Genomic DNA, 10,638 nt, shown 5'->3' with positions numbered 1-10,638 from the left:
TGAAACTGATATATTTTGTTTCAAAAAGTCAAATTAATTCTTCTAAAAAAGATGAACCAGTTTTGTCAAGTTGAATGCAAATGTCATGGAGAATGATTTTTTGATGCTGAATTCAGTTACTGGAGAACTTAGGTATATATGGGGTTTGGTTAACAAATATACTATAAATTTTATAAAAGCTAAATGCAGACCAAGTATTTCAGATAAAAATGTAGTATCTGATAACCATAACAACACGTATTAAATTTCAAGACTTACTATAAAATTTTTTAAGAAAAAATATCTCATTAATATTTTTACATGGATTACATGATGAAATGATAACATTTTGGGGTAGACTGAGTTAAAGAAAATATATTATTAAAATTAATTTCACCTGTTTCTTTTTAATTTTCTTAGGAAATGTAAAATTAATATGTGGTTTACATTATATATCTGTTGAATATTTAGGGACCCTGGCTACTCAAAGTAGTCCTTTTCCAGAGCATTGACAGCATCTAGAAGTTTCTTAGAAATGTAGAATCTCAGACCCTAGCCAAAACCTACTGAAGAGAATGAATTTTCACAAAAATCCCAGGATATGGCCAAGAGGAAGTAATAGAAAGCACATTTACCGTTTTGCGTGAAACCACCAAAAAAGGAAAGGAAACAAAGAGAAACAGATAAAATGTGTGAAATAATGTTATTTCAGGATATAGAACATCAGGAAGCAAACGAAGAAAGTCTATGATTGCCCTAGGTTATCACCCAACAGACTCCCAGAGCTGAGAGCTTGGGGGAGACCCAGGCCGTTAGAATTTGCAGGACCAAGTACCAAATAGGAAAGAATTGCACAGAGAGGTCCAGAGATCTATCTTTGAGTAGTCAGTGCATGTTTTTGAGCAAACTATGTGTGCCTGGGTGGGTGGGGGAGCACTAGAAAAGATTGGAGATAACAGTGTCTGGTGATGATGCAAAATAGTGCCTGTTTCCACCTGATGGAATGGAAAAACTCAGCAGGGCATGCTGGTAATCCCAGCACTTTGGGAGGCCAAAGTGGGCAGATTACCTGAGGTTCAGAGTTCAATACCAGCCTGGCCAACATGGTGAAACCCTGTCTCTACTAAAAATACAAAAATTAGCCAGGCATGGTAGAAGGCGCCTGTAATCCCAGCTACCTGGGAGGCTGGCAGGAGAATTGCTTGAACCCAGGAGGCTGCAGTGAGCAGAGATCATGCCACTGCACTCCACTGCACTCCAGCCTGTATGACAGAGTGAGACTGTCTCAAACAAACAAACAAACAAACAAAATGGAAAAACTCATAATTCAGGGGCACTGGGCACTCAGAAAGATGTTGCTTAATCCATTTATGCCAGAGGTTGCAAATTTTTTTGTGTGAAAAATCAGACCTTGGTGATGACCTTAAGCAGCAGGATATAAATAACTCCCACAAGCTTAGCGTTCCAATAATGAAGCACTAGGCATAAATGGGTTAAGGAATAATCAGCTTTGTCTAATTAGCACTGCTCTAGTCCTACCTAATAAACCTTCAAAGTAAGACACAAAAGAATCAACTGTCTCCAAGTAATTTATCTACATCCCAAAACAAAACTCAAAAATATTTCCAACACTCCAAAAGATAACATAACAATGTCTGGAATCCAGTCAAAAATTACCAGGTATGCAAAGAAGCAGGAAAATACAACCCACAATGAGAAGCAATATCAATCAACTAAAACTGACCAAGAATTAAGAAAGATATTAGAATTAGCAGACAAGGACAAATATTCAAGATTTTAGGTAGAGATAGGAATATATAAAAACACAAATCAAATTTCTGGAAATCATATCTACAATGTGTGAGGTGAACAATACACTGGATAGAATTAATGCCAGGCAAACATTTCAGAAGAAAGACTATTGAACTTGAAGACATATAAATGGAAATATCCAAAATGAAAAACAAAAGAAAGTTAAAAAAAAAATGAACCAAGCATGAATGAGCTATGGGGACAATTTAAGTAGCCTAATACAAATTTAATTGTATTCTACATGGGGGGCAAAGAGGGATAGAAAATAATATTTGAAGAAATAATGGCTGACAAAATGTGCCAAAGCTAATAAAAATATAAACTCAGCCGGGCGCAGTGGCTCATGCCTGTAATCCCAGCACTTTGGGGGGCTGAGGTGGGCAGATCATGAGGTCAAGAGATCGAGACCATCCTGGCCGACATGGTGAAACCCCATCTCTACTAAAAAAAAAAAATACAAAAATTAGCTGGGCATGGTGGTGCACGCCTGTATTCCCAGCTACTCGGGAGGCTGAGGCAGGAGAATTGCTTGAATGCAGGAGGTGGAGATTGCAGTGACCTGAGATTGCACCACTGCACTCCAGCCTAGTGCCAGGCAACAAAGCAAGACTCTGTCTCACAAAAAAAAAACAAAAACAAATAACAAATATATATATATATATATATATATATATATATATATATATATATATATGTATATACACATATATATATATATGTATATATATATATATATGTATATATATATATATATATATATATATGTATATATATATATATGAACTCAAAGATCTAAGAAGCTCATTTAATTCCAAGCACAGGAAATATAAACATATATCAAAGCACATTGCAAATTGCTTAAAACCAGGAACAAACAAAACATCTTAAAAGCAGTTGGTCATGGTGGCATGTGCCTATAGTCCCAGCTACTCAGGAGGCTGAGGCAGGAAGACTGTTTGAGACCAGGAGTTTGAGGCTACAGTGAGCTATGACTGCACCACGGCACTCTAGTCTAAATGACAGAGTGATACTTCACTGCTTAAAAAATAAAAATAAAAATATTAAATGCAATTAGAAAAAAAGGAGATATCTGGCTCAAGCCTGTAATCCCAGCACTTTGGGAGGCCGAGGCGGGTGGATCACGAGGTCAAGAGATCGAGACCATCCTGGTCAACATGGTGAAACCCCGTCTCTACTAATACAAAAAATTAGCTGGGCACGGTGGTGCATGCCTGTAATCCCAGCTACTCAGGAGGCTGAGGCAGGAGAATTGCCTGAACCCAGGAGGCGGAGATTGCGGTGAGCCGAGATCGCGCCATTGCGCTCCAGCCTGGGTATCAAGAGCGAAACTCCGTCTCAAAAAAAAAAAAGAAAAAAAGGAGATATCACATAAACAAAAAAATATAAGAATGATAGCAGATTTTATGTCAAAAACAAGCAAGTGTAAACAGTAAAGCAAAATCTTTAATGAACTAAAAAGAAAAAATTGTCAATCTGTAATTCTATACACAATAAATATAGCTTCCAAAAATAAAGCTATAGCTTCAATTGTATAATCAGTTAGCACATGGTACTGATAAAATAAAGGCAAAATAAGGATTCATCAGACCTATAGAAGTGGAATGAATTCACCACCAGAAGTCCTATATAACAAGAAATGCTAAAGGAAATTCTTTTAAGTAGAAAAAAAAATCAGGTAGAAATATGGGTATACACAAATGAATAAAGAACAGTGAAAATAGTTACTACCTGTAAGTACATAGGAGTTTTCTCCTTATTACTGAAACTCTTTAAAAGAGAAGTGACTTCTCCAACAATAATAATTTATATGGAGTTAATCACTTAAGTAAAAGTAAACTGTACGACAGTAATACGAAGATGGAAGTATCCTATTATAATGTTCTTACAAGTGAAGTGATGCGATATCATTTAAAAATAAAACGTGATAATGTAAAGATGTATACTGTAAATCATTTGTTTGTTTGTTTGTTTTTTGAGACAGAGTCTCACTCTATCACCCAGGCTGGAGTGCAGTGGTGTGATCTCGGCTCCTCGCAACCTCTGCCTCCTGGGTTCAGGCGATTCTGATGCCTTGGCCTCCTGAGTAGCTGGGACTACAGGTATGTGCCACCATATCTAGCTAATTTTTGTATTTTTAGAAGAGATGGGGTTTTTGCCATGTTGGCCAGGTTGGACTCAAACTCCTGGCCTCAAGCAATTTACCCGCTTCAGCCGTCCAAAGCGCTAAGATTACAGGCATGAGCCACTGTGCCCAGTCTATACTGTAAATCTTAAAGCAACCACAAAATAACAAAACAAAGACATATAGCTAATTAGCCAACAAAGGAGACAAATGGAACCATTAAAAATAAAAATAAGGCTGGGCGTGGCAGCTCACACCTGTAATTCCAGCATTTCAGGAAGCTGAGGCAGGCAGATAATGAGGTCAAGAGATCGAGACCATCCTGGCCAACATGGTGAAACTCCATCTGTACTAAAAATACAAAAATTAGCTGAACCTGGTGGTGCGTGCCTGTAGTCCCAGGTACTCAGGAGGCTGAGGTAGGAGAATCGCTTGAACCTGGGAGGCAGAGGTTGCAGTGAGCTGAGATCGCACCACCGCACTCCAGCCTGGCGACAGAGCAAGACTCTGTTACAAAAACAAAAAAAAGACAAACAAATAAAAGCCAAACAACTCAATCCAAAAGAAGGCAGAGAAACCAGGAAAAAGGGAATAAAGAATAGACAAGATACATACAACACGTATAGCAAGATGATAGATTTAAAATCAACTACATCAATAGTTACATTAAATGTAAGTAATCTAAATAAACCAATTGAAAGACTAATTTTCATATTGGGGAAAAAAGATACAACTCTATACTGCCTACAAAAAAATCGTTAAAATTGAAAGGATAGAAAAAGCTATACCATGCTAACACCAATCCAAAAAAAAAAGCTGAAGTGGCTTTATTAGTATCAAGTAGAATTTATAGCAAAGAATATCAGCTGGTATAAAGAAGGTCATTTCATAATGATAAAGTCACCAGTTCCTCAAGGGGACATCAGGATCCTAAAGATTTATTCACCTTAATAATAGCTGTGCATCCAAGTACATGAAGCAAAAACAGACTGCACAAAGAAACGGACAAATTTACAAAGTCACGTATTTCAATACTGCTCTCCCAATTTTTAACACAAGTAGACAGACAATCAATAAACACAGGAAAGATTTGAGCAACCTTTGATTTGCATGCGCATTCAAGTTTGAGAAGCAATGCTCTATCCCAGGGGTCCCCAACCTTTTTGGCATTAGGGACCCACTTTGTGGAAGACAATTTTTCCATGGGGTGGGCAGTTCAGGATGAAACTGTTCCACCTTAGATCATCAGTTAGATTCTCATTAGGAGCGCCCAACCTAGACCCCTCGCATGTGCAGTTCACAATAGGGTTCGGATCCTATGGGAATCTAATGCTCCTCCTGATTCGATAGGAGGCGGAGCTCAGGCAATGCTTACTCACCCGCAGCTCACCTCCTAACAGGTCATGGACCCGACTGGTACCAGTCCGCTGCCCCATGACTGGGACCCCTGCTCTATGCTATTGATAATGGGCAGTCCATATCCAGGTTGACTTGCAGCAAATTTTTCTTTTGGCATCTTACTGGAGCACTATTATCGCAAGGAACGCTATTTTGTCTGGCTTCCAGGATAACCGGGAGTTAGAGAAGAAGATATTTTCAGGAAAGCTAATCAGCAAATCAGGCTGGGCACAGTAATCTCAGCACTTTGGGAGGCCGAGGCAGGTGGATCACCTGAGGTCATCAGGAGTTCGAGACCAGCCTGGCCAACACGGCAAAACCCTGTTTCTACTAAAAATACAAAATTTAGCTGGGCATGGTGGCATGTGCTTGTAATCCCAGCTACTCAGGAGGCTGAGGCAGGAGAATGTCTTGAACCCAGGGGGTGGAGGTTGCAGTGAGCCGAGATCCGCCATTGCACTCAATCCTGGGTGACACAGTGAGACTCTACCTCAAACAGAACAAAACAAACTACATCAGCAAGTAGAAGTTTTTAAAATGCAAAAATTTCTCACATTTCTACTGAAAAGATTTCTCTGGAAGTACTAAAGAAGTGAGGAAGTTTGAGTAACTTATGTGAGACCATATCAAAAAGCCCTAAAAGTTAAGAAATTTTGGCTTAACATTGATCCAAACTTTCTTTCAAAAAGCTAGGTTAAGAAAACAGTGGTAATATTCTAACTCAATAAAGCGGTTCAAAGAAAAAGAGAGAGAGAGGAAAGAAAGGAAAAGGGAGAAAGAAAGAAAGAAAAAAAAAAAGAAGGAAAGAAAGAAAAAGAAAGAAAGGGAAAGAAAGAAAGAAAACAGGAATAATGGTCATTTTCCAGGTTTTATGAACTGGAATTCTTTCCAATTCAGCACTAAACTGGCCTTTGGAAGATGTGTACATTCAAAAACAAAAGCCCGTTGTTTTCATGAGTTGGGTACAGATTTGTACAATAAATGTTTTTAGCAAAAAGCAGGCAGATACTTGAATTCTAGTCTCCAAACCCAATTTAGGGGCACTAAAAACTCCAACCCTAATTTAACAATTTTGTTCTTAAAATTCTGCTGCATGAGCATTCAAGCTGAGTGCCAGAATCCACTGTTACACACACATGGGACCTCCATGGTGACATCACTACCACTTACTTATTGGCTGGGAAGTGAATGTGACCCTGGAATCAGAAGATCTTGATTTAAATCTCAATCCTGTCACTCCCAGATATGTGACTGTGGCCAGTCATTTTTCCCTCTCAAGCCTTGATGTTGCTCATCTGTGAAATGGGAATACTACTACTTACTTCACGTAGCACTTGTGATTAAATGACATCAGATAAGTGAAAATCCTGGCAGACTGTCCTGTACATAAAAGTCCTCAAGAAATATTTAAAAATTTAGGCATGGGGGCTCATGCCTGTAATCACGACACTCTCAAAGACTGAAGCAGAAGGATCAGTTAAGCCCAGGAATTTGAGACCAGCTTGAGCAATAGAGTGAGACCTCATCTCTACAAAAAGTCAAAAAATTAGCCAGCCATCAGCCAAAAAAAAAAAAAAAAAAAAAAAAAACTAAAAATGTATTCCAGTTTCTGGGGAGGCTGAGGTGGCAGGATTACTTGAGTCCAAGAAGTGGAGGTTGCAGTGACCTGAGATCGTGCACTCCAGGCTGGGTTACAGAGTAAGATCTCAAAAAAAGAAAAATAAATAAATGTATAAATTTGAATAAGCAGCACTTAAATTTAAGCTATAATTATTCATGACAAGTCACTTTCTACTACTTTAACTGAAACTTTTCCTATTCACTGTTAAGAAGGCATTACTCTTAGCAACAACTGTTTGTCCCACTGGACTATGAATAATGCTTCAGGGAATAATAACAATTACTATTATTATTATATAATAGGAGGAGGGAAAGGAGGAAGAAGAAAAGGAGGAACATCTTGAGAGAGAAAACTTCTCTCTTACTATAAAATCTATTCTTCTCATCTTTTAAATAGGCATTCTGCTATTTACCTGTACCTGGTGATGGTAACTAATTCAATAAGCCTACATGTAGTCGAGGCAACGTTACCTGTTTCTGCAGCTCATGAACTCTCCCTAGTTGTCCCTAGAATCAGAAATAATGGGAAAACCATTTGGAACATATGAAAAAATGAAACAAAAGCCGTTGTTGGGTAACTATAAGCAATGCGTGTGAATTTGGCAGCCAAAGAAGATAAAAGGTTTGGAGGAGAAGAGGGTTGGGTGAAGATTATGCAAACACAGCACGTAACTTTTCACAAGCAGCTTCTAGCTGAAATGGGAAATAATGAGAAGACGTTGTGTTCAGGGGACTTGAGTACAGGGCCCGGGAAGTATGAGCGCTTTCTAAGTTGTGGAACTCCCGACTTCTACAGCCAGATAAAGTATGCTGCTATCCAACCTAGAACCAGTATCTGTGCTCAAAATGAAAGTGAGAAGTTTTCCACGATAAGCTTGCAGCTTCTTTTGAGTTTTTTGTTTTCTCTCTTCTATTTTTTTCCAAGAAGCCTAGATACAAGAGATGGAGCCAATTTGTTCATGGAAAAAAATAAACTGCTTTCACTGCCTGCTAGAACTAACTTGTACCTTCTTCCAGCACTGTGAGAACCAAATGTATAGAAAAAAAATGCCATGCAGTGAAAGCTTTTCATTGTTTTTTTAATGAGGAATTAAAAAACACACACACACAGATGTTGGGTTTACATAAATAATCAACCAAAACATCTTTCAACCATACACTTTTCTTGTCAAGCATATAATATGGTTTTCTTTTTCCTGGAAACTCAACGTCGGGATATACGATGGTGACTGTTTTTTAAAAGATAATTGGATAATTCTAGGGTCAGAATGAAAAAACATATATAAATCCTATTTCAAAGTCTAATACCAAATTCATTTTTAGGAAATGGATGGACATAGTCTAACACTGGTTGAAGTAAGCTGTCTCTTCACTTGAGTTCATGGTCTATCAATTTTTCCAGGAAGTTCTTGGCCTTATTTTTGGACTTAAAAACTGATGAGCTGGGCAAGGTGGCTCAAGCATGTAATCCCAGCACTTTGGGATGCCAAGGCAGGTGGATCACTTGTGGTCAGGAGTTCAAGACCATCCTGGTCAGCATGGCAAAACCCCATCTCTACCAAAAATACAAAAATTAGCCTGGTGTGGTGGCATGTGCCTGTAATCCCAGCTACTCGGGAAGCTGACGCTTGAGAATTGCTTGAACCCAGGAGGCAGAGGTTGCAGTGAGCCAAGATCGCGCCAGTGCACACCAGCCTGGGCGACAAAGTGAGACCCTGTTGTAGAAAAAAAAAAGTGTGCATGCTCATCTCTAAATTTTCAAGGTGGAATTTCCTCATTATGGCACAGTTCAGGGTCAGAAGTGTCTTTCTACTTGCCTGCTATCAAGAGCAGGAAACAGGACAGGCACAGCCCTAAGGCAGAGCAGGCTTATCAAAGTTTCTCCTAGAGCCTCAGGAGATTCGTCCTGCAGAGGATCCTCTTGTGTCCTCATGGGTTCCTTTTGGAAAAGGGCAGGATCTCATGTCCCCTTTGAGCCTCTCCTTCTCTTCAAGAGTGATAGGTTTCCTTCAACCTGCCCAGCCAGTGTTCTTCAAGATCTTATCAGAACCACAGGGCCTTGCAATCCTTAAAAGGCAGGAGAGGGGAGATAAGAGCAGTGTAACCAGCAGGCTGCTGAAAGTGAGGATGAGATTTCTGAGAGCCTGTACTCATGCACACAGATGTGTCCTAGCAGGCAGGCTTTCCCTTCACGAGGGGTTCATTTAAAGAACAGATCCTAAAGAGGAAGTCACTCTCCCTTTCTGTAGGCCTGAAATAGAGCCACTTGCCTCACCAAGCACCACTGAGGGCATCAAGGCAGAAACCAGAGGCTGCTGGCTGCGATGCACAGCACTGGGAAAGGAGGCAGAGGGTTCTGGGGCTCAGTCAGGCTGATAGCCCATTTCCACAACACTCAGCAGAGGGAAAAGAAGGGTTCTTTAGAACAGAGTTGGTAAAACACTGAATATAAAGGATACTCAGAGAAAATGCATAATTACAGACACCTAGGAACCATCTAGACTAGATCCCCATGGTACATCCTTTATAGAAGAGAATGGGGCTAGGGCTAACTCCCCACTTACATCCTTTTTGTAAAAATAAACAATTATTTTAGGGACAAGGTCTTGCTGTGTGGCCCAGATTGGAGTGCAATGGTGCAATCATAGCTCACTGCAGCCTTGACATCCTGGGCTCAAGTGATCCTTCCACTTCAGCCCCCCAAGTAACTAAAACTTACAGGTGTGCACCACCATGCCTGGCTAGTTTTTAAATTTTTTGTAGAGATGGGGTCTCACTAGGTTTCCTAGGCTGGTCTCAAACTCCTGGCTCAAGCGATCCTCCTGCCTCGGTCTCCTAACGTGCTGGGATTACAAGTGTGCCTCACTGCACCCAGCCCCCACTTACATCCCTTATATAAAACGGCTCTGCAGGCTTCCTTATTCCTGCATCATGTGCAGTGATAGGGATGGTTAGCGAAGGAAAAGTAAACCTAGGAAGCTACTGATAAATCCTCTCATTTATGGCAAAATGTTTATGACCTTGGATCTGAATCCAAACCCAGACTCTACTAGGCACTGTCACACCTCATTGGAGGTACTTAGCCTATCAAGGCTTTCACTTAAAAAACTGTGTCAATTGTGGCTGGGCATGGTGGCTCACACCTGTAATCCCAGCACTTTGGGAGGCGGAGGTGGGCAGATCACCTGAGGTCAGGAGTTTGAGACCAGCGTGGCCGACATGATGAAACCCCGTCTCTACTAAAAATACAAAATTTAGCCGGGTGTGGTGGCAGGTGCCTGTAATCCTAGCTACTTGGGAGGCTGAGGCAGGAGAATGGCTTGAACCTGGGAGGGGGAGGTTGCAGTGAGCCGAGATTATGCTACTGCACTCCAGCCTGGGAGATAGAGCAAGACTATCTCAAAAACAAAAAAAGTGCTAACTTAAAAAATAAGTACAGCATGTCAAGCCCTCAAAGCCCTCGGCACAGGGCCTGGCAAGCAGCGGATGCTCAACAGATGATGCTACCGGGGCACCACTGCCGTCATGGCATCCTCTCGTGTCTCCATTACATCTAGAATGTGCTTCTCTCATAACACCTATGCTTGTTTTCTTACAAATGTATTCCCCACCGTAAGCTCCGCAAAGGCAAGATTCATTCTATATTCTCACAAGCATCAAATGGGCACACACACGCACATGCACTA

Source organism: Aotus nancymaae, unplaced genomic scaffold (genome assembly GCF_030222135.1).
Source record: "Aotus nancymaae isolate 86718 unplaced genomic scaffold, 86718_ANA_hifiasm-v0.15.2.pri h1tg000077l, whole genome shotgun sequence".
NCBI lineage: Eukaryota > Metazoa > Chordata > Mammalia > Primates > Aotidae > Aotus > Aotus nancymaae.
Note: the sequence above shows the minus strand (reverse complement) of the source record.